Source organism: Dermacentor andersoni, chromosome 1 (genome assembly GCF_023375885.2).
Source record: "Dermacentor andersoni chromosome 1, qqDerAnde1_hic_scaffold, whole genome shotgun sequence".
NCBI lineage: Eukaryota > Metazoa > Arthropoda > Arachnida > Ixodida > Ixodidae > Dermacentor > Dermacentor andersoni.
The window spans coordinates 274,754,013-274,780,282 of record NC_092814.1 but is presented as its reverse complement, the minus strand read 5'-3'; positions in this window follow the sequence as shown (position 1 = coordinate 274,780,282).

The window sequence follows — 26,270 nt, the reverse complement described above, 5'->3', positions numbered from 1 at the left end:
TTTTTGTGCAGAGTGGAATATGAATAAAAGCCACGTTGGGTCTCCACACGCGAGATCTGCCTCCACCAAACGTATGGCATGGTGTAGTTGCCTCAGATTATACTACAATACTCTAAGTCACACAGCCATCCTTTGCACTACTATTTTAGCATGTGGTTTGTGGTACCACATAATCACAGTTTCCGATTACCATGATGCCATTTTTGGTATGAAGCTATGCTGTACTTGGTGCATATGCTTTGAACTGGCAGATTTAAATGAAGATATAATCACCTTCTGCATGTGGGATGGGTTTAATATTCATACTGTGGTTACTGGATTGGTGGCTATCTACCAAAGCACAAGCAAAAAGGGTCATTCGAGTGGTTGTGGAGTGCATTCACCTCGGACAACTCCTACTTTCCTATTCAAATACACATAAAATGCAGACACTCTTATTAGATAAGTGCTAAATCAATTCGAAAGACTTATTGCATTTAACAAAGAAAGGTCATTTCTACCAATTGTAGGAAGCAGAATTTTTACTCAATGCCTCAAACTTTTAAAGAAAAATTGTTCAAATCAGTACGAAAAAAAAAACCTGAAGCACAAAGTCTACAAGTCTATCAATTATGCACTAAAACTGATAAAATACATCCATAAACTACATCTGTTAGAGCATCTAAAAGGAGACAAATACGATGTATAACTTTACAGCTTGTGTGAAACTGTTACGATGCTTACAAGGGTATTGCACAAGCCCTACTTGCAAATTAGTGGTACATTAAAGAGTGATATATAACTAATACATCAATTTTGTCCACTTTAGGTGCAGTTTAGAGAAATGCGATATCGTTTTTATTGCCGAGTTGTAAACCTAGTTCTTCAGTTTCTTGTTTAACTTTCACAATTTTCAGGAATGTTTGTAAAAATTGATGGCCTAAATAAGATCTCCCTGCAGTCAATAGATTTATACTTTTTCTTTTAAATGCAACAAATCTCATAAAAATCTGTGTAGTGGATGCTGAACAAAACAATCTCTCTAGACCCATGCATTTAGATAGGAGCTTGTGAGGTAATGCTGCCTCTAAATGCAGTTGTTTGCAATAAGGTATTGCTAAGACTGTTTTTCTGGGTTCTGAATAAAGACCATGAATAGAGCTTACTTCATGGCTTTGCTTCACCAATTCAGTTTCTTTGGACCTAATCCCTTTTCCTGAGCAGTATCAGATGTCTAGTTGAGACTTCCATATACTTCCTATGATCCTATGAGTTCCTAGTAGACTTCCTACGATCTCATAAGTTGCATCAACAAGATAACAGATGAATGTTCCATCCTTTTATGCCTACACTGATTAATTTAGGTAGGTTTTTCCTTCTGACAAACGAAACTGGAATGCACTTGCATTAAAGATCCGATTACTGCCACTATGGATGCTCTTGAGTGCCACTATCTGTTGCTTTATATCTCGAATTATGCACATCATTAACTTCTGGGATTTTACATGCCAAAACCACAATACAATTATGAGGCATGTGGTACTAGGGCACGTAGGAATATTTTTCACCACCTGGGGTTTTTTAATGCGCACCCAATGCATAGTACAGGGGCGTTTTAGCATTTCGCCCCAAACGAAATGCCACCACCATGGCCGGTATTTGATCCCGCACCCTCAGGCTTAGCAGCACAATGCGAAAGCCATTACACCACCCCTGCAGGAACCTGATCTTTTAACAGCTCCTTATCATTGCAGTACATATATATAGTATACATACAGGATGTCCAAACTATCATTTACCATGATTTAATTATATGCAAATGCCACATAGCTGGACAGAACCAAGATATTGTTGAAGAGTACTGAAGTCGATGAGGGTAGCTATAGGGGCTTGTTGGTACGGCACAACGTATTTTGTTGTAGCGCAAGCTGAACAAGGACAACAGAAAGGCACATCTGACGCACACAGCACTGTGTGTCAGATGTGCCTTTCTGTTGTCCTCGTTCAGCTTGCGCTACAACAAAATAAGAAGAATACGCATTTGGGCTGGTTGGTTCACGATTATGAGCAGAAAACAGCACTAAACAACGGGACAAAGAGAGGGACACAGACCACAGCGCTGACTAACAACCAGGTGTCTTTATTCTTTCAGTCAGCATATATATACTCTACCGCTATCTTAAAGCACAAAAACAACAGAAAAATTCAGAATGTGCAGGGGCAATAAAGTGCAATCAATGACATAGGAAGGCTATCTCCTTTGGAAGGAGAAAAATGTAGGCGAGGCTTACACATGCTTCGCCGCTATTATGAATGTGAAAGGCTTCAGATATAAGACGTGCGCAGTCATCGCGGTATTTTGACAAATAGGTCACATCTTTAAAGGACGGCTTGCAGCCACATTCATTGCAATGCAGTGACAATTGACCATCTCTAGCTTGTTTTTGAACCTTGTTTGAGTGTTTGCGCATACGGTCATTGATGCACTGCCCCGTTTGGCCGATATAGAAACGTTTGCATGAAAGAGGAATCTTGCAAACCACACATTCACAGCAGTCCACAAAACGCATTTGCCTGTGCTGCTTTTTGCAACTTCTTTTGTTCTCGGTCACCCAATTGACTTGGTGGCACAGTCTATTTAAGTTATTTCTGGCTGTGGATAATAACCCAACGCCTGCCCTGCTGACAACCTTTCCGAGATTATGTGTAACCTGGTGCACATACGGGATAACTGTAACCATTTGCCATGAGTGATTCGTAGATTGAGCAGCTGCCAATTGCTTTCTTTTAAGGCATGTTGCGAGGCTTTCAGCATGCTAGTTAAAAGCAGTAACAGGAAATCTGCAAGCTTCAGCCAGGCTACTTGCAATTTGAAGCTTGCATTTACTTGGTGGTCACAAGACCTGATGAGAGTCGCCTTCATGCAAGATCTTGCAATACCGTGCTTAATTATGTTTGTGTGTGCGGAGGAAAAGGAAAGAAGGCTCTTATGAGACCATGGAGCATAACCCCAACCTACATGGTTGCTTGAGAACGAGAGCTCCAAGTCTAAGAAACGCAGCTTATTGTCTGACGGATCCTCCATGGTCAATTCAGAGGAACCTAAAAATGTGCGGAACACGTCACATAGCAGGAGCAGGCTGTGCATCAGGAGTGTTAATATTAAAAAAAATTAAAAAGTCACCAATGTACCGCATCACTTTTACAGTGCTTGTCTGGCTGAGCTTAGGTTTAAGATTGCAGTCATAGCTGGCCAATAAAGTGTCACTTAGAACAGGGGAAATACATGAACCGACACACACACCTTTCTTTTGTATAAAAACTTATCCCCCATGCCAGGGGGGGGGGAGGGCTTATGGGGCTTCAGCCCCCCCCCAAATTTTTTCGTGCTGTCAATGCACCGCCGACCAAACCAACCCCCGGCACCGGAAATAATTCTGGACTTTGTCTAGAATGTCTTTTTCATGCTCGAAAAGACATTACACCGCAAAAATTGCAAACTCGGGCTGGATTTCGTGGCAACACCCATGCATCGGGAGTCGCATAATGCAAGGAGCCCCATCCAAGCACAAAATTTCAATGGCGTTTTGATGACAAATGGGCTCACCGCGGCATCTCGCGGAGGCCGCGGAATCTACGGAGTGCATGGATATCAATTCCAAAACTTTATGGGTATAAATCTCATAAACTTTTGATGTGAAAGGTGCATTGTCATTTCCAAAGTAGTGCTTTAGATTTTCAATTGCGGAACTTTGTGGGTCTAATGCTGTTATAAACATTTGATGCCAAAGGTGCATTAACTTTTCTAAAGTCTTGCATTGGAACATACAACGGGACAAGCCAAATCAACACACTACTATTAGAAAAGTTGACAAAGCACGCAGCGAGGTCCGATGAGATGAAGCATTGTGGTGGTTTATTTGTGCCGTCGTGTGACATAAAAAAATATCAAATTCTTTTTCACCTACGCCAAAGCATCCATGTTAAGACACTAAAGCCAGCCAAGGTAACTACGTTCTTATTTATTTTTCCTACTTTGAGTTTTATTCGCGAGGACACATTGAGCGTCTTCAATTTTTTTGGTCTTGCTACCTACCCGTGGGTTGCCAGAGCCAGCCAGAGCGCATATGTTTTTCTCGTGTTGCCCTGACCACTGTGCGGCGCATTTCGGTGCGTGTTCGGTTTGCTCTGGCCGAGTGGATTTTCGCCTGGCAGAGTTTTAGACGCTTTCTGGCTAGCAGACGAGAAAAAGAAACAATGGTCGCTCGCCGCCATCACTGTGGGGACTCAACAGATTGCACCGCATTCGCTTGAGGGCAACTTTTTCGGAAAGTCTTGGCTTGCCGGTGTAGGATACCGAGCAGTATGTGTATGATTATCTGTGGACCAAGCGTCTCACGTATTTTTCGATATTCCTTCGGTAGCCACATTAGGTGCGCAAAGTAGGCATTCAATTGTGGCCAACGTATTTTCCTTGGGGTTTTTAAATTTCAGTGCCCCCGCCTCACAAAAGGAAAAAAATACATTGTTGCGGCGCAGCGAATTGTTGCATGGTGAAAGTTCGATTTTGTTACTTCTTTGCGGAAAGTAATGGGCCACGGGATGCTTCAGTTGCTGGATACTCTTATTACATTATTGCGATAGCAATTATATGGACACTCCAAGCGCATTCCTGCCGTCACCGTCGCCCTCATGTTTCGTATAAAGCGCAAGGGCGATAACATCGTTACCGAGCGCCGCATGCTGCATGTGCGAGTGAAAGCATATGGGAAGGGGGTGCTGGAATGGGTGAGCCGACAATGGTGACTCAGTCTTGTGTGCGCAAAGGCGAAAAGCTGAGAGCAAGCTAGTCATCTTCTGTGGCGCGTGATACATCGGGGAGAGTGGATGGAATGGGGGCGGTATCTAGGATTCTGTGAATCTGTGATTGCGCAACATGTTTATTTGCTTCGTTTGACGCATTATACACCGTGACTTTTTCTTAGATACATACATTTATTGGAGACTTTTATGTATATTTAAATATCTTGTTGGGAGATTTTGTGTATACGTGCAGTGAACTTTGTTTCCAGCGATACTTTTTTGCCCTTTATCAAGGTCTATCTTCGCATTTGTATATCCCATTGTATCTTCGCATTAATAATCTACGAGGGCGAATCATATGAAAGTCAGCCTACCCACCCTGCGCAATAATGGTTCGGTTCATTACCTGCGAGGCCTGTGCATAGAAGAGAGGGATGTCTCGTTTACAAAAGTGACACGCAGGTGTGAGGATAAAGGTTCTGTAATGCTCTCATACATTCGGTTGAACATGGTTGCGTGACATATTGGAAACTCCAAAAGTTGAACAGTGTGGTGCGTGAAGTTTTTGACTGCTGAAGGTATTTCGTAAAAAGAAATTAGTCGCCGTATGGCTGCCGTGTGCGTTGAACATCACATTTCATTGCCCAGTGTGAAGCGTTGGAGCAAACGGTTCAAAGGAGGACGTGAAAGTTGCAAAGACGATCCAAGACGGGACTAAAGCCATCGTGAAATCACCCTTAACAAAATAGCAAATGTTGATGAGGTGATGAGACAAGAACGGAGGATAAGCATCGATGAACTGGCAGAGCGTCTGAACATCAGTCACGGTTCGGTTCACGCCATAATTCATGAACATCTCTGTCATCGGCTTTTGTGTGCGCAATGGATGACCAAGATTTTGAACCACCGCCAGAAGACGGAGAAGTTCGGCGCTGCCTTGGATGATCTTATCCGGTATCACAATGAGGGTGACGACTTCTTGTCTGCAATTGTGATCGGGGATGAACCATGGTGCCACTACTATGAGCCTGAAACACGACAGCAAAGCTTACAGTGGAGACATTCGAATTCACCACGCCCAAAGAAAGCAAAGGCCATCATTTCCGCCGGAAAGGTGTTGTTGACTTTTTTTTTCGATCATCAGGGACCATTACGGATAGAATTTGCTAAGTCTTGAGAGACTATCAATTGTTTCCGATACTGTGAAACGCCGGGACGGCTGAATGTTGCAATCAAGAACAAACGATATAGAAAATTGATGAATGGGGTCGTCTTTGACTCGCCCTCGTATATTTTGCAGAACTCCTGCTTTTTATATGTGCTCTCTGTTGCGACTACAATTTCGGTGCAATTACTCGCAATAAACGACCGGTGACAGCTGCTCCTGCGTAATACATTGGAACAAATGCCAGCGTCATTGATATTTTGCACTGGCCATTGCATACGTACATGAATGTAAACACGATTCTTGAATGACAAGGTTTCATTAACATATTTGTCCTCAACTTGTTCATTTCATGGCCTTTACATTTTTCATATCAGCGGCATGCACTACTTTGCTGGTTTCGAACTGATATAGTTCTAAAGTTCGTGTGATATTTTCTTTACTTATTAAATAGACAAAAAACATGGAAGCATTGATATCAGTTATTTTGGACACAATTTTTGGCACATACGAGTATATTCTTTTAGGAAGAATGATATATTTTACTTGTTTTTACGGTGCCTAGCATTCAAGAATTCGTTTGCAGCATCTTTTGCAATGGCAATGCAATTATTATTCATGTATTTGATCCCTCGACAAATTGTTTAAGAGGAATCTTTAGCTCGGGCCCCGCTCCTACGCAGCCTATTCAAATACATGTAAAATGTAGAAACGCTTTTCTGAGATAACCTCTGGATCGCTTTTAATGAAATTTGTTGCATTTAAGAGAGAAAGGTAAATTGTAGTGTCTGTTGGAAGCGGGATTTTGATTTAGGGCCTGAATTTTGTTTAAAATATTTCAAAAAATTTGAAACTTCGAAAAAAAAATAGGAGCACGACGTTTACAAACTAACAGCTCTGCATCAAAAACGGATATCGCGATTCTGTCAACGGCATCTATTATAACAGTCAAAGCGGACAAATTTGGTATGTCAATTTGTATCTTACGTGAATTGATTACGTTGTGTACAAGGGTTCTGCAGAAGCCGTGTTTCCATAATACTAAATTTTTTAGATTCATGTGTAACATATCAATTTTGCCTGTTGTAGGTGTGCTATTAGATGAAATTCACAGAACTGTGATATCATTTTTCATTGTTGAGTTACAGTTTTCAAATTGATAGTTTTGTTTTCTGAAAACTTGCGATCTTGGCCAATTTTTAATAAAAAATTGACACCTAAATGAAAAATTCGAAACAAGCAATCACTAGAACCCCCCCCCCATCCCCCTGAGTTTTTATTTTTAATGCAACTAACTTCGTCAAATTTGGTGCAGTGGTTGCCAAGAAAAACGAATTCCCCTTCTACATGTACTTAGATAGGAGCACCCGAGCTAAAGCTTCCTCTTAATGAGGATGCCGAGCTGCAACGTAAGCCCCCCCCCGAACGAAATTTCTGGCTACGCCACTGCCCCATGCTGATAAAAGTGGAAAGCATGTAAATATTTAAGAGCTTTAAAAACCTGTCGACATTGATACCACATGCACTCTGAAACTTAAGAACACCGTATTTGTCACTGCAATGGCCAACTTCGATGCATACATCTTCTTGAGGCAAAGAGTAATACAAGTCTTTGATGTCCACGGCAACCTTTGCAAACATGCAAAGTGCCCCGAGCGGCCAGTCATGTAGAACTATTGCATGTATTTGCGGGCTTCTTTCACACTCGGAAAAACACTTTTATGTAGCACGCATTGAGCAACAGAAAGCTGTATCGGGAGTTTTTTCATGTTGCTCTACAATTTTCTCATTGACACTTTTCACCTAAGTATAATATTTGAGAATTTGGTTAAGTAAGACTAATGTAATTAGGTGGAATGCAAAAAATAATCTAAGTACCTCCAAGCGACAGTAAAGAACATTACCTTGGTTCTGCCCAGCTATATGGCATTTGCATACTTTTAAATCTTGGTACATGATAGTTTGGACACTCTGCATATCAAAAAGGATGAGGAGCACAACTTTGTGGGTATTTGGTTTATTTGCCCAACAGTTTCTGTCGGTAGACTGAAAGGTCGGTCCACCGAACGAAACTGTTGGCAAAATAAACCAATGATACCCGCAAAGTTGTGCTTTTCATCCTTCTAAATATGTGTGACCCATTGGAGGAAAAAAATAGATACAATATATACGCATATATGTCAAGAACAGTGCCATGTCACTACACAAAGACACAGACAAGCACATAAGAATTATTCTTTATTAAAACTACTGCATCATGGCAGATCTTAAACTGGCCCTATTTAACAGTACATAATGCAGCTTCACTCACATGGAAGTTCTGTATTGCAGCAATGTGTGCAAAACTGTTTCATCAGCACACAAGACAATGATGTGCAAATCTTCATTCATACTGATCAAATTCCACCATTCAATAATCTTGACATTGCAAACTGCACTATTTTAGGCCAACTCTTCACCATGTTCTTGCACAATGCCTCCTCACTAGCCTCCCAGTAGAGAACAACACTGCTTCTCATGTTGAAATGGTTAACACTAATGTGAATTAAACCACGACATATGCTGTATAGGCACAGGTGAACAGATCACAAAAATTGCATGTTAAAAAAAACAAAAAAACTCGCAACTGGGTACGAGAACTATAAATGCATAAACGACTATACTTGCCACTTAAAGAGTGCAAGTTAAACCACACGGGTACCAGCAACGCTGCCATTGTACCACATGGACAGCCTTCTAGAAAACTGCATTAAAACGAACTACTTGAAACTGAGGGAAATGCATGCTACATTTACAGTTTCACAAGCACAATGCTACCTCGAGGGTTTGAGATTTTTCACTCCAGAATGCATGTTCTTTTTCACCAGTCAGTAAAACAGATAACCCCCATTCGAGGACTCTGCCAAGCCTCCCTGAGCAACATTGAACAAGTTTGAAATTTAGCTCTTACAGCGACATAGTTACCAGTTTGAACAAAGCTAATGAAAAAAAGTTGGAACAGGACAGAGTGCTAGTTAATTAGCTATTACATTCAAAAGAACTTCATGTTTACCTATCTTAACTGTTGCAATTCTTTCAAGTCAATATTCATCCATTTTAAAAGTAACAAGCAGCATGTAATTTACAACATCCAATGTTAGTTACAAGACCACATGGAATAAGCTAGTTTCTGGCGTTAATCCACACCATAAATATAAGATCACAGTAGGATGTGCCCCATTCACCATTATACTAAAATATGATTTTATGTACAGTGCACTACACATACACTCTATTATTACCATGGTAATGTGTAGCTGCCTCAGGCTCTTACATAACAGGTAAAGTATGAAGCAACATTTCACCGTGAAAATTGCCGAGATGCTTTCTAGCAAGAAATTTTGCTTTTTAATTGTACAGCTGAGAGGCAAGACACATTTCAAACAGCATAACAAATGTGTCTTGCAGTGTCTGCCATGTCAAATATCACACAACATAAAACAAATTGGTTTGTTATAGCAGAACCAAATGTTGAGCTCACTTTATGTGAAATAGCTTATTGTAATACTGAACACACAAATGAAGCTGGATTGCTACTGTGTCAAGAAAGCAAGGTGCCACTAACACTTATAACACTAGCACTCTGTGCAGGTATTGCATCATAAACATCTTTGCATTAGTCATTTCTTGCTCATAAATGAAAAAATGTAGGTATGTCTATGTGCGTATTTGCACATGCGTGTGCATGCACACACACAAAGGGCCTGATGTATAATGATGAACAGCCTTACAATTGACATGCGATCACAAGGAAACAAATCCTCATTGCTGCATCTCTGAAATGTAACTGTGTGCCACATTGCACATTATGGCCTGTCCACTAATTAAGCTATGTCAATGCCCCTGGACTCCTTACGCATTCTTCATACATAGCCCTTTATTTGTGATGTTTTCTTGTCTTATTTTTGACCAGTGATGGTGGAAGATTGGTTTGGCTTGCACATAAGTGAGAGATGTCTTGCAGTGCATGTGGCACTAGAAATGCTTGGCCAGTTGTCACAAAATGTTATAGAGAACAAGTTAGCACTACATGAAGAAAGAGCGAGAGAGAAAGGCAAGTTTTCCCACAAAATCCTACAAGTTTCTTTTTTTTTTTTTATGCTTCTCAGCCAATGAGGCATTTTTCTGGTCCCAAGTCCCTGCAATCTAATTTTGTACTTATTGCCATAAACTCTACGCTGTTTGAAATTGTGTGTGCATGGCAGTTACATGTCACAGTCATTGTTATTCTGACATTGCTTATACTTCAAAATAATGAGCAAAACTAAAAAATATACCTAGACCACCTGTTAAACAATCTGACACCTTGTTACGATCACAATAACTGATCTTTGCTTTTTGCATGACCACTGCAACAAGAACTTTTGGCCAAATGTTACCACATTAAAAATGCTTTTGAAGAGATGTTCAATGCTATGAACTAAGCTGCTGCATTCAGTGTCACTTACAAATATTAACAAATCATTATGTAGGTCGCTAACCTAAGTATATATATATATATATATATATATATATATATATATATATATATATATATATATATATGAGTCATAGTAATGAACTCCTTCTACCTTTATCTCAAAGAGCATGTATGGCCAAATCAATATTTTCTCAATCTCTATATAGAGCAATTGTGAATGCTTTTAGAAACAACTGCTTGACAACATTGAAATGTCTATTTGATGATACACGAAGTTACTAAGTGAATAACATCATGCAGACTCATCCCAATTCTGCCTGCTCCCACTACCCTTAGCTGCACAACCGTAAAACACCAAAACACCGCATACATGAGAGGAGAGAACTTGCACTTTGCCTGGAGCATATTTGTTACATGCATTTGCCTCCAACATGTTTAACAGCAGTAAAACATTAAAAAAGAAGACCATGCAATCGGCGCTGGACAGAAATTTTGGCACATTTTTACTTATTCAATAACTAGGTTATATGCAAGCACTTCGCAAGTATTGCGTTCATTGCACTAGAGATGCATAATGAGGTGTAAAAACTATGGTTTCAGCACTTTCTCTGTAGAATGCAAGTGACAGCTCTACAAAAAGCATAAACATGAAATGTGAACTTCTGAATGACTAATTCAGAGAAGGAGATAAGGGCATACTGCATGCTGCAAACAAGTTTCTACATGCATGTCAAAAGTGTATAATGTATGAAAACAACAAAACTCAGCTTACCCATACTAATGTGAAATTTGCACCAAATGTCTCGGGCACAAAAAGCTGCTTTTTGTTTTTTTCACTCATGAAGTGCCAGCTTCCTCAAACACGAAAGTCCTTGGCATCAATATTAAATGTTCCTCAAAGAAGCCCTGCAACATCTTTTAAGAAAGGCACAGAATGTACTCGGTATTAAAAGGCATTGAAGGGCATCACCACAAGAATCTTTTCTAAAAAGAAACGTTTCCCAATGTGTGCAATACATGGGCAAAGTTATTGCAATCAAATGTCCCACATGCTATGCCTTCACTGCCTTTCTCTTCTTTTCATCATTTCTACTGTGCTCAAAGTTGTGCAACCATACTGGCATGAAGTTGCCCATGTTTGTTCCACCCATCAATTAGTTTTAGCATGACCTCCAACACCAATCTGCCACACTGTTTGATACCATAGACCACTGTACCTATTCAGCCACCAAACAGCACCACAATCTTACAAGACGAGACTGTTCTTCCTTTTTTTTTTTGTTCTGCTGAAAGCACAGCTTAGCCATAATGTCAAAATAAATTTGGCCAATAGCCACTATGTTTATAGATGCATCACAGTAAACATGAAAGGCTAAAGGGATTACAAGCTGAAGGAAATAGCAGGAAGTCTTTTGAACAAAATTGAAAGCTCCCTCCTGTAAGTACAGGAAAATTTTGCTCTGGTGTTCATGAAAGGACCACCTATCGACTAGGAAGGTTCATTGATGCATTCAAAAAGTGCTGAAGGGCCACTTTATACCTGAACATATTGAGCCTCTTTTGATAATTATGACAAAGGATATAAATCAAAGGAACATTATTGTTCATTTTTGTTTGCATGGCAAGTTATGGGGAGTCCTCGTTAGCTCACATTTTCCCATTTTTGAAGCATAAGTATCCAATCGTACCAGACAGCAATGCAAAATAAAAATATCCGAGGTAACCACTTTCAGAAATGGGTAGGTGCTTTGTAGGAAATACACATGTATTATTATGGCAAAAGAGACAATATAGGGCCTTTTTGATCACTTCATAAGCAAGGGACAACCTAAAATTTTTAACTGAATAGACATGTCACATGTCAATCTGAGAATCAGTTCTTCCAACCAATATATGCCATATTACTTGCACAATAAAGCAAGAACAATGAAAAACCACAATCATAATTATCATGCTTTTTTTCATTCTGAAAGACCATAAGCGACATGATGTTGCTGCTATTTGAAGGCCCTTTATGACCAGTTTATTATCGAATACTAATTTAAGGCATCATTTCACCCATAATTGTCAAATGCAGTGGGTTGTGTGCTTGTGAAATTGATGTGCTCATCATATGGGTGACCTCTTACAGCGGGTACATTTTAGAGCACAGCTCTTAGGTTCCTGTTCCTGATGCGAGCGTCGGCACTGTCGCTTGTAACTGAGCAAACAAGCACAGCGAAAGATGAAAGCATATGTGGAGCGCAGCGGCAAATAAAAGAAGAGAGCTTGAGGAGGAAAGCGGAGGAGGAGGCTACAGTAAAAGCATCAGGAGGAAAGCAGAGAAGGAGAGTATGATGAAGGAGTGTGGAGGAAAGCAGAGTGCCGCACAAGACTACGAGATGCTGCCATACATAGGCACCATACATAGGGGGGTGGGGAGGGAGGGAGCGGCTGAGCCCCTCCTGCCGATGCCGAAGCCTAACCCCCCCCCTAACCTAACGTGTCATGGACAGAGTTTTGTCACCCACATCATTTGAGGTTTCTTATGAGCACAAGACTACGAGATGCCCCCATATATAGGCGCCGACTACAGGGGGGGGGTCTGTGCCCTTTCTGGCGCGATGCTGAAGCCTACCCCCCCCCCCCCCCCAACCTGACGTGTCATTGCCAAAGTTTTGTCACCCACATCATTTGACGTTTCTTTTGACTTGCTTTGACCTTTTCACTTAAAATTTTATTATGGCTAATAGCTTACTGCATCATTGTTGGCGTGGACGTGCACGGATTTCAATTCATACTTTGCTATATTTCTACAAATCTTGACAATAGGAGAACAAGCACATTAGAAGTACCAGCGGCGGCTGCCTCATCCGTATTTTCTCACCTCAACATTGTTTTAAATTTCCACTGTAAACAGCATGCACACACACAATACATTTAAATATACACACAGGTCAAAGTTTATTACATTTTTAAAGAGGAGGAAGCCAATGAACAATTATTTCTAAAGGTGTGGATAGCTTATGCTTAGAGATAGAATATCTTGCTGTATGTTCACCTCGCTTCAAAATGTTTTGCGTGCTTTTTTGACCCTGAAGAAAGGCTATAGACTTTAGTGACCCCTTCGGCAGAGTCTTTTATCAACGGCGTGTGAAATGCACGTGAATGATATGTGTCTCAGTACCGCTTCTCTTTCCAGTCAGCAAAACTAACTGCTCATTACAAAAACACTTCTAATAATCTACAACATTTATTATGGATGGGAACATCATCACTTGCATGCAGAGGTCATAAGAATATACGGGGTGTCTCAATTAATTATCATGCACAAATATTCTTTTAAAAAAGCAACGTGTTACTCGAAGAAAACCTAGTGCATATTGTTTCCAGTACAATGGAGTAGCTAGCAGTAATTTATTCGTTGCTGAGATTTAACTATGTTATCTTAACTAATTAACTCAAGACATACTATCATAATTATCGAAATGTCAATGAGGCATCTGTAGGCACAGGCAAGGGACATCTAACTGCGGTATTTTCAGCAAGATACTATTTGCGTAATAATTTTTTCCAACTGATAAATAAACCCTGCGAAATATGGCGAATACCCCATGACTACCACGTGAATACCACATGAATACCAATCCCACCCACATCCTCGGACAGGCTCCTTGTGAGTTAGCCAGAATGAAATGAAGGAAATAAAGAAAAAAAGATCACCGCCCAAGCACCCTGTACAGATGGTTAACTAGCGAAGTTGAAACATGCAGCCCAATGTTTATCGCTGGGTTAATCCTGACAGTTCATTAAACGACAGCTTGGTAGGCTGCCGGATCCTCGGTATGCAGTTGCTGCTTGCACTTGGCTGCACGAGCCTGTTCTTGTGCCCGGGCTGCAGCATCGGGACGGCGTAGACGACCTCGTTCCCGGTTGTGCTCGTGGCGTTGCTGATTGAAAGCTGCCTACTCCTCAGGAGTATGTATGATGCGTCGCCTACCCATGTCGGACCCGTAGAGTAACTGCTGCGCGCCCGCTTGGCTGCGACGAAGAGCAACGATGGCACTTCTGGCGCAGTCAATCACGCGAATCTCTTTCACTTTTTTTTCGTGAATTCGCATGGCGTTGTGCCGGAGGAGTTTTCGGCGTACAGGTGACAGACGACAGACGGACGAATCAGCTAGCTGTATACAGCTTTGCTGTAAAACATAGTGATCGAGCTAGTGCCTTATCTGTCACGCCTCAGTCAAAAGTGACACGTCGTGTTTGGTGTTAGTTGGAAACAAGCTGTGATAGCTGTAGTCTTGGCGTAGATAACGTGCACGGATGGGTCTTTTTTTTTTGCCACAAAATGTATCACCACAAAAGCGAATTGACAACATCAGTGCAAACGTTTAAAGGTGCATTTTGTTTCGTCCAAGTCACCATGTTTTTCTCTAATGAGCATCGGGTAAAAGTGATCCTTGCCTTGGGAGCTGCAAATGACAAGAGGAAGGCCGCAAATATATCAGTCCTAGAAGTGTGGCGGTAGACCAGACGCGTCAACTATCATCAGAAATGATGAAAACCTAAGACAAACTGGCAGGATCAAGAAACAGCAGCGTAGGACTCCATCTTTGAGTCCCTAGGCTACGCATGGATGTTCTAGCATTTATGGCCTGAAACCCCCATGCTAGTGTGCGGGGCATGGCCGCCCTGGTACCAATTTTCAAGTCATCAGTTTGGAGGATTCTAAATGACAGCCTTTCACCCGTACCACCTTAACCAGCACCAATGTTTGGAAGGTAAAGACCTGCAGAATCATCTAGATTTCTTGAACCGAGTCCTCACGAAAGCCAATGAGCCACCAAACTTTTGTGCAACATCATGTGCACAGATGAAGCCAATTTTCACAGAAACGCCCGGGTAAATTTACATAATGCACACTATAGAAGCGACTACAATTCACACCGGGTAAAGTGCAATCGGCACCAGTACCAGGTCGTTCAATGTGGGGTGCGGAATTTACGCCGGTGCTATAATTAGTCCCGTCTTCTTCGATCCCATACTGACTGGACAGCGTTATGTGAACGAAATCCTTGAAGGAGTGGTGGATGAGTTTCTCATCGAAGCCCCGCTGTCACGTCTTCCACTTCTGTGGTATCAGCAAGTTGGGGCACCCGCACACAGCAGCATCCGAGCACAAAACAGGCTGGATGCGACTTTTCATGTGCAAAAGATTGGAATGTACGGGCCTGTAAATTGGCCGGCTAGGTCACCTGACCTCTCGCCACTCGATTTCTTTCTTTGGGATTATGTGAAAGATCGTGCTTACATGATCAAGACGGACGTCAGATTAGCTCAAGGCAAAGATAATGGACGCCTGCCGTAGAATTCGAACGTCGGTCATCAAGAAAGTCGCTGAATACGTGATAAAGTGGACTCAGTATTGCGTGGCTGCAGAGGGAGACCTATTCAAACACATCCTCTAGGCAGCAGCTGGTATAGATAAGGGCAAACTGGAATCTGATGTTTTTTTTACTTTTTTTGCAGGAATTGCAATTGCCAATTCGGCTTATTTAGAAGTGGTATATTTTTTTTTTCTTGAATGCATCGGTATCGCCTTTCCTCTCGATGTGGGTCGCTTCTCGGTCTGCTTGTTTCACTTTCTTTGATGGCATGAACCTGTTTTTGCAGCAGGTATACACTCTAATGAAAACTAATACCATCACTTTAATCTGGCTTTAGTCTGAAGCAAGTTTCTGGCGCGAAATATAGATGCGAATACACTCTGTCGATGCGGTACGAGCAAAGCTGGGATTTTGAAACAAGCTATGCCTATTACATTGCTTTTCGCGTTTCGTGCGTGGTCAGAGCAGTACTTCGGCCACATTATCAAGGGGCTTTTGTTATCAATGCGATCAGTCGACCTTGACAGACGTATAATAAGTGTGATGTAGAGAGGAAGGAATAGCTGCAAAGCCGCGAAACCTGCTGTTGATGCTCCTTCCATACCATTATCAAGCTGATGCGCTGTCTGTTCGAGTTTGCAACAGGCAATGCAGTTGCTTTCAATCAGCTTCTTGAGGGCGCTGCTTTATGATGCGGGTAGGAGTGCAGTCACGTGGTATTTGTCATATTTCCTGAGGTTTGTTTGCCAGTCGGAACAAATTGCACGAAATTAGTACCTCGCTGAAAACACAACACTTTGACGTCATTTGAGGGTGTCAACAAATGCCTCAATGACCTTTAATGATTAGGAGAGTACTTGTCAAATTACATAATTAAATGCAATTACCAAATTAAACCTCAGTAATGAAAGAATTAGTGGCGGCTATTCCACTGTACTGGAAACAATATGCACTACGTTTTGTTCGAGTAACGCAACTGCTCTTTTTTTAAGTCTTGGTGCATGATCGTTGGGGCACCCTGTATAATTCACTGAACAACCAAAATGAGGCCAAGCCAGATTCACTCGGAATCAGAATCAACAGCAGTCATGTGCAGGAGCGCCTATATTTGGATTCGCAGAAAAAAAAAAAAAAGCGAAGACGGAGAGAGGCTGTAGTTTTGCCGGAAAGGCGAAGAAGTATTAGTGATAGCGAAGTATACGACAATTACACGAAGGAAGATTACACCAACGAGAGACGCCAGATTCTTGGTGGTGGGAGAAGACTCAGACTGTGAAATTGAACTGTCTCCTACTATGAGTTAGGCCTATATATATATATATATATATATATATATATATATATATATATATATATATATATATATATATACACACACACACACACACACACACACACACACACACACACACACACACACACACACACACACACACACACACCAGTGCAGAAGGTATATCATTAAAAAAGAAAAAATATGAACGTTATGGCATATATATTTTTACTGGCGTTATGGCTGTATGAGCAGCCTTCGTCGGACTCCGACGAAGGCCATTCCTCCACCGAAACGTCAGTAAAAATATATGCCATAATGTTAGTCTTTCTTTCTTTTTTGAATGGTATACATACATACGTATGTACACACACACACACACACACACACACACACACACACACACACACACACACACACACACACACACACACACACACACACACACACACACACACACACACATATATGGGGTTCGGAAAGCTGGTCAGGCCCCAGCCCCCTTCCCCGGAAAAGTGAAAAGTTTTTGCCTATGCCGCCATAGTATTTGTAATCTGATTGTATGCGCAACGCAAATCGTGTAGTACTTTCTGGAAGCCACACGGGTACCAGCGATTACACTAGAACCTTCAACGAGTCATGCATAAAAGCTGACGCACTTGACCCGCAGATCAGATTTTCGCCAATCGCAGACTCTGCTCGCCGCTATTGTTGCATTTGAGTGTTACTTGTTCTGCCACGCTTTGCTCTATTTGCAACGTGCCGCACGAGACAAATTATTCACATCAGCCAATATATTGTGAAACCAATATATCGTGAAATGAAAATACGTGTAGAGCTGCGCTCGAATTTCGCACTAGCGAATATTGCAATTGTCAGTGAATTTTTTTTCTGTTCAGAAATCCTAAAAAGTGAATGAAGTTTATCTGTTATGACATTGCAATTGGTACCTCGCTGTAACAACTGCTATGACAAGTCTTTCATATGAACTCTTTATTTGTGTTTCACAGATGTTATTAAAGGAGACATTATATAAATTTTATCTACTAATACTGCAGGCAGTAGTGCTGCCCAAGAAGGAGAGGGTTTAAAAGATGTGGCTAAAAGAACTTTCTTAAAATATGTAATTTGTTTTTAATCTTTTTGCTAGAGATGTAGTGCTTGCACCAGTCTACTCTTACTTCTAAAAAAAAAATTTCACAAACAGGTGCCACCTACTACTAAGGCTTCATCAAAGAATTAGAGAAACCTGCCAACTACAAGATGTAGCTTTTCTGTATATTTTAATCTAACGTAACAGAAAAGATGCATTTTTCTTTGCTGTCACAATGTCCCAACAACACCGGATAGTTTGCACATTGTGTATGCACCGTTTTAAAAATATACATGAACTGGCAGTATTGTGATGAACTTTTACATACATAATCTTCAATGCACATAAAATGCAGTACTCTATATGTACTTTAATATACCTCCCACATTTGTACAATATATATTTGACAGAGGGCTGTGAAATACAAGCTTTCAAAATTATAAAATTTTTAGAGCAGCTTCCTTTTGGCCCATTAAAATTTAATTACACTCTAATAAATGACCAAAATAAGCTATTGCACAACAATTATTGCACAAGGCTACTACATGGAAAAGCATGCCAGACAAAAAGGTGTAGACACTACATAAAACAAATAACATTGAAAACAGCAAGACAGAATTTCCCGTCACCTAAAGTTTGACAATCTTTGCAATATGAAACTAACAAGAAAAATGGAATGAATGAATTCTGGGGATTTACGTGCCAAGATTATGATGCACACCGTAGTGGGTGAATCCGAATTAATTTTGACCACCAGGGGATTGCCCGTGCCCTGTGCCGCCAATGCACGGGGCACGGGGCACTTGCAAATGCATTTTTGCATTTTGCCTCCATCGAAATGCGGCCACAGCGGCTGGGATTTGATTCCAGATCCTTGTGCTTAGGAGTGCAAGACCATAGCCGTTAAGCAACTGCAGCAGGTAAGAAAAATTGGTTTCCGAGGTTCAATTCCCTTTAAAGCAAGTACCAAATTTTTTCAAATACACGCTAAATCAAGCATTGCAACATTGCACTCCCCCTTCTTTGCACACACATTAAATGATGTTTTGTTTATTATTTGTTTACAAGATCTATTATATGCAATAGTTCCTGCCCATTAGCTTAACTATTGTAGTTTCAGAAAAAGAAAGAAAGAAAACTGCTTTAAACAGACATATGTAAGAAAGAGGATGAGATGTAGGATACATCCCACCCTCTTTCTTGTGTCTGCATTGTGCTAGTTTTTTCTTTCTGGAAGTATGAACCCACTAGCTCAATGACAAGTTGTTCAGTTTTATCACCTCCAAACTGTGATCATATCAGAGGGACACTAGAGAAACACTAAAATACATTCAGAGTGGTAGATTACTCTTTCAAGACACCATGAGCATCTCTGTGATAAAAAAAAATTATATATTTGTAGTTGCGAAATTTAGGGCAAAGCTTCCCCTCTATAAATTTTGTGGTCAGACAGTGGCAGCGGCACAGCATCAATGACATTTAGCCTCACATTACGGACTTTACAAGGCACAGCACCAATGACATTGGCCTGACATTAGACTTTACAATATTTTCAAATATCCGAGACATTTTTGTGCAGGAAAAGTCTACAAATGTAGTCAAATTTAGTCTACGTTCACTTTCGAAAAGAATGCAGTTACTCTTTATTCATAATATACTGCTGAATGGCCACTGCCAAATATAATGATGCTTTGTAGAGAAAACATGGAAACTTTAAGCCGTGCTGGCACCAAACTTCCGCATTCTTTCTAGCTTACTAAGTAAGCTCAAAACAGAAGGAACACATTTGCAATGCCAAAGTTTAATAGATCACCTTTATTATAGTCCCTCTTTAATATACAGGGTGTCCCAGCTATCATGCACCTCTGCCTTCCACCTGTGCCATCATCCACCTGTGCTATTATGCACGTAGTCGTGGGCTTCTTTCCCGCTCGGAAAAACTTTCATGTAACATGTAGTGAGCAACAGAAAGCTGTTTCGGGAGTTTTTCATGTTTTCAGGAGTTAATTAATTTAGACTAATTATGTAATTAGGCAGAATGCAAAAAAATAATCGAAGTATCTCCAAGCGACGACAAAGAACATTACCTTGGTTCTGCCCAGCTACGAAGCATTTCCATATTTTTAAATCCTGGTACATGATAGTTGGGACACCCGGTATTACCCAATTGCCTCTGTCTTGCATCAATTGACCACATCCTATGCCTGGAAGTTTCGTAATCCCAACACACCACCTAATACTCTGCTTTCCTCAGTTGCGTTCCTTCCACTGGCACCCATTCTGTAACTCTGGTACACCACCATCAGCTGCATTACATGACCATCATTACAGACTAGCATTACATGACCTGCCGAATTCCACTTTTTCCTCTTAATATAAAAAAAAAAAATATGGGGGAAAAAATGAATTGTGGAGTTTAACATCGCGAAACTACACTGTGGGTTATAAGGGACACTGAGTAGAGGGCCTCTGAAAAAAATGATGAGACAAGAAAGAGCATCTCTGCTGACGCTTTTTTTTGTTCAGTCATATTTTTACATGTTTTCTCACCTTTGCCTACGCAAAATGCTGGACACAGTTACACTAAGCGTATATTTTACAAGTGTAAGTAATAATAAGAAAATAACCATGGTTTAATATATACTTCAGTGAAGCCAAACTAGATAACTGAGTAGTAACTGTACACTAGCACTTATTTATTGTTACCTGTGTGTCATGAAAGAGACAAAGTACTGCAAACCCCTTCTATGATCATCATTATAACTTGTTAATCTTCTCTCAGAGAATCCTTTTTCGCATCAACAGAATATCATACTTCTTATCCTCCTTCACTTTTAATAAATTGCTAGATCTTATTCTGCAGTAAAACTTGGCCTAAAAAAATTACATGCACTATTATAAGGTTTTGAGCTGCCAGACTGTCTCGTACACCCTGGAAAATGAAGATTACTGGCACTAACTTTTCAACATCCCATATTTGCCTATACTGATAAAGGGACACTAAAGGCAATTATTAAGTGAAGCTAATGTGATAGGTCAATGCTCCAAGGTGTCTTAAGTATTACTTTTACCATGAGCAGAGATCATGTGAGCAAGAAAAATCTGTAAACTTAGTGCAGGATTAACAATGTCACTGTGTGAACATGGTACCAGCCCCCAGAATCTAACATGTCCTGTTTTAGGTGGTAAACTGCAGTCAGTGTAAGTTAATTACATTGCATTCTAACATGAAGGGAAATGCAGTTAGGCAAATTTTAGTGGGTTTGACTATCCCCCCCAAAACAACAACTACTTTATGATGCTACTTTGTCTCAGTGTCCTGTCACTGCTATCTGTGTGAGAGTGGCACTGTCTCAGTGAAGTCCTTGACTTAAAGCGGTCAATAGCACATGGCAGAGCATGTGCTATTGCATGTGCTACCTCTGAGCTCACTGATGTAGCTTAAGATACCTATACATATGAGACCCCATTTATCAAAGGCAAATTGAATGCTTCAATGTTTCCAAGAGGGTAATCTAATACTGCATATTGATTCAAAGCTTGCCATTAAAACCGTCAGTTTAAACTTCTAGCATCATCACACAACAGCTAAAAATCAGATTAATGTTTAACTGTGTTCAACACAAATGGCCTGAACCTCACAAATATACATTGCAAAATATTTTTTTATGAAATCGCCAAAATATAAATCTGATGTATCAACTCAGTGCTGCTACGACTCTTGAACCAAGAATTTCATTGCTATCTTGCTAGTACCATGTTCTACTAAGCAGTAAATTACATCTTTTGGTGAATAATAGCAAATGTGGCAAATTCCGTTGTGAAGTTACAATAATTAATATCATAACATTATTACACACACCTACTATTGTGCTTAATAAAAAGAATGGCATTCAGACGCCAAGAAATATTGACCTTCAAAAAATAATTTTAAGCAGTCTTTTTTTTTTTTTTGCAGCTTGTGCGTCACCAAAATTAAACAACAGAAGAAAAGAGGAGAAAGGTTTGAGGATTTTGATTGCATGTACATGTGTGAACTTTATGCCTCAGCTCCATGCGGAAATAAGATTGACCGTTTAATGTGTAGAATACTATCAGGCCAGAATTAATTCGAACAGTGGAGCATGTGGCTCTTGCTGCATGCAGTGTTGTCCAACCACAGCCATGCAAACAGCTGCCCATGCACAGTGAAGTTAAGGTTCACCAAGTTCATGTCTCACACTCATACTATTTGCTGCTGCCAAAATTCGTGAGTGTGAGCACACTGCTAGAGCACTGCACACATCTGTTTACATATAACACTTGCCACTACACTAAACAAATGCACACATACCTCTAAAAAAAAAAAAGTAGTTTCTTTCCACTTGCACGCAACAGTCAACATTGCACAAAAGTTGGAGCTTTCTACACTCCTCTAGAAGACACGAAAACCATTGATAAGCTGAGCATTGTCGACAAAACATGACGCACACATTCTGCACATATGCAGCAGTGCATTGCAGCTGCAGTTGGATGGCACCACATGTACTGAAAGTTGTATGCTCCATGCTGGCATTATAGTAGCTAGAATACCGCCAACAATTCCAGAAATGTACCTGGCAAATGCATCGCTAGGAAAAGCAACACAAAAGAAAATGGTCTACATGAGCCCCTAATGGCACGACCATAAACCATTCACATGTCCATCTTTTTGTTTCTCACTTGTTACATAGAGATTGATTTTGCAGCATACATTGAGGATTGTCTTAAAAAGCCCACACATCTTAAATATGATCGCTCCATTTTTGTGCTTATGATCCTCAGAGCTGAATTATGCACCTATAATCATGGATATGGCGCCTGAAGGAGCTCATATTGAGAGCTGCATCCTTCGTAGTGCAGTGGCCTTGACACACCACCATGCTAGAAGTGCTGTCTTCTTCATCTTCAAATGGCCACTGTTTTACAGATACATTGGTGCAATGCTTGCTGTGCTCCCATAAACACAAAAAAACTAAATTATGCTTTTCCAATTTTCAACATACCACTTCCGAGCCATCAACTCTCAGTAATATCTTCACCCTGCAGCGGCTGCTTGGTGGACTAATCACCAGGTGTGAGGAGAGTGATTTAAGTTATGAACAGTATGGTACACTATTTGCTATGCTCTAGTGACAAAGCCCTACCATCCACTGAGAAGTGCTGTGGAACATAATAAAATTTTTATAAAGTGTCTACACAAGATTTTGTCATATTACTGAAACATCTGGCGACATTCCATTCACAAACAAATAAAGGCTGCACTAAAATGTTTGCATCTTATTATTAAACAAAAAATTTAGCATGTCACGCATACGAGGACACGAACCTGAACTATTGCCTTCAATCTTAAAAAACACTGAGTTGCCTTTAAGAGGTGGCAATACTCACATAATCCTTATCATTAGGTATGCTCCGATTTTGTAGTTCTTTTCTACCAAATTAGAGCTGTGGTACCTCCCTTTATATATTATTTCTCACCAAAGGCCATGCATTCTTTTTTCCAGAATAAAGGCTTAGTAAAAACAAATTATGGCAAACATGGTAAACAGTTCTCTGCCATTGCTTTCGTGTATCCCTCACACTCAGATATCTTTAAAAAGCCAGAAGTAATACTCTAATATACTATGACATTAAAGTGTCAGTATCAGCTTTCTTTCTCAGTCTGCCATTGGTTCTAATCCTAATTGTGTATAGTGTACAGTTTTAAATTTATAACTTTTGTCCCAATGTTTTGTCACCATTGCATCCTTGCATTTTAGTTTTTGCTCCTCTAGAAAACAAAAGGTAGTACAGTCGATCCCACTTACAACAATCCCAGTTATAACGAATGCTCGATTATTACGAACATGGATAGCATGAAAGTCATAATTTTTATGCATGTAGATGGCAGCTCGTATCAGAACAAACATATTGTGGCTCCGAGCTCGCCTAGAGTGAACACGGAAGGCACTGCTCTGTTTGCATCCCTGCTGTTAAATATGCTTCCAAGTGGTGCATGACCTCCTAGATAACATTCAAGCTGGTGTCACGTGAATGGCATGACACAGGAAGGTTGATGCTCCCACCAAAAACTGCGCTATGCAGATGTATATAACGACAAGCGTCATCCACACCCCCTTTTAATCTGCTGGCTATCAGCTTTCCAGCACGTCACATCCCGTGACACGCAGGCCGAAACCCGGATATGAACAGTTGGGAAGTGACAGTTCGAAAGGCAGTTTGGAAGTGAATTGCGTCACATTCTTGCATTTCGAAGTCGATGTCGCTGAGCCATGCATGGATGAGGGCATTGTCTGTGAGGTGAAAGGCTTTGTCAGCAGCGAATTGGATGAAGAAAGTGAGGAGACTGCGGAACTGATGCCACCACCACCTCTCAGCTCATTAACAGCGGTCAATTACATCACCTCACTGAAACAGCTGGTCTGCAGCAAAGCTCTCGGTGATGAGTACCTTGCTGCTTTGAACAATCTCGAAACCACGATAATTGGTTCAGCATTGACGAAGGAAAGCAAGCTTACCAACTTCTTTGGGAAACAATAACTGTTTCTGCCATTTTGTTACATATTCTTCACTGCCCACTTGTTATGAACACTTGGCTATAAAAAACGCATTCTGAGTGACCATGATGGCCGTTATGACTGTACTAACAGCTTTGCAAGTAGTAGGGACACAAAAGGCAAACATTCAGTCTGTCTAAAGTGACAGGTTAGTGCTTCAAAATCTCCATCATCCAGCAAGAAAATGACAAAATGTAGGACAGGATTCGTGCCACCATTGTGCAAACACAGTGCCAGCTTCCAATCCCTCATTTATAACTGGCAAATAGTAGTGAAGCACTTAACGTAGGATAATTTTGCTGCACTTCAATATTTGAATCACCAGCTCAGTACAGGACTCCTGTGTTCTAGGGGCATCAATGAACTCTGTCACTACAAGTTTTCAAAGATCACCATTTCACAACCTGTGTCTGTAGTGAGTGGTTTGCCTACTCTGTTTCGATTTATCATTGCTCTAATTCCTAGAAGGCAAAAACATGCCTCGAGCACACATATAAAAGGTGGATCCGATAAGGGGTCTAGCTCTCACTGCTCCAGGATTCCCGATGTTCGGTGCAATTTGGAAGGAACACATATGCTTCTGCAACACGAATATGACTGGGTGCACAACGATCACGTGCTTGAATTCTCCCGTGAATGGAAAGAAAATGCTTTGAATTCTACAGAACGAAGTGTGCAAGTGTAAATGGGTAGATGCTGCCAATAAGCGACAGGGAGCGGTGAGGTGTGGGTCCTAAGTGTAGCAACCATTATTTTTGTATTTTCGAGCGCCAACGGTGGCTGGCCGACGATCGCTTACATATATGAACACATGGTGCCTGTTATCAACAAACAAATGTTCACAAATAACGATAAGGGCTTCTGACAACAGTACAAATTCTCTGCTCGCTCAAGGACACCGAGTAGGGCCAGCATCAAGTTTAAGTGCCCCTAATTATGGAATGAGCGCTCAGGTAAAGCAAAATTAAAAGAGGCATAATTTATAGTCATAGCATATCCTAAGACAGAAAAATTATACTGATGCCAAATCATTCAACAAATTCTAAACATCAAAACTAGTCTGTAACTAGTCTTTACATAGCACAAAACACATGCAAGAAACAAGCTGTCTGCTGTAAAACAACATGCAGTAATTGGAGGTGTATATACCACTTGAATGAAGGAATGACAGTTCATACCTTCTGGAACTATACAGCGGCGATTACATTGGTTATTCAGCTAAGCTACACATCACGCAAGACGTAATGCAATAAATTTGTGAGAAACGCGATTGCGAGTGTCGACGGAGCATGCAGAAAGCATTGGCACAAACCACAGTGCATATATGGCAGCATGGCGTCTCAAACCAGAAATGCTTGCAGAAGACACCATACTCCACATTAGTTCGGAGAATTCGGTTTTTACTGTTCCCTTTTTACTTCCCACACTCCCTCAATGACACTGTGACCAATTGCAAGTGAGGTGCTGGTGGCATTTACAAGTATGTGCTACCAGAGCTATGTGATGACTTGGACTTGGCTAGCCTAGCATTGCACAACCTACACTTCAATA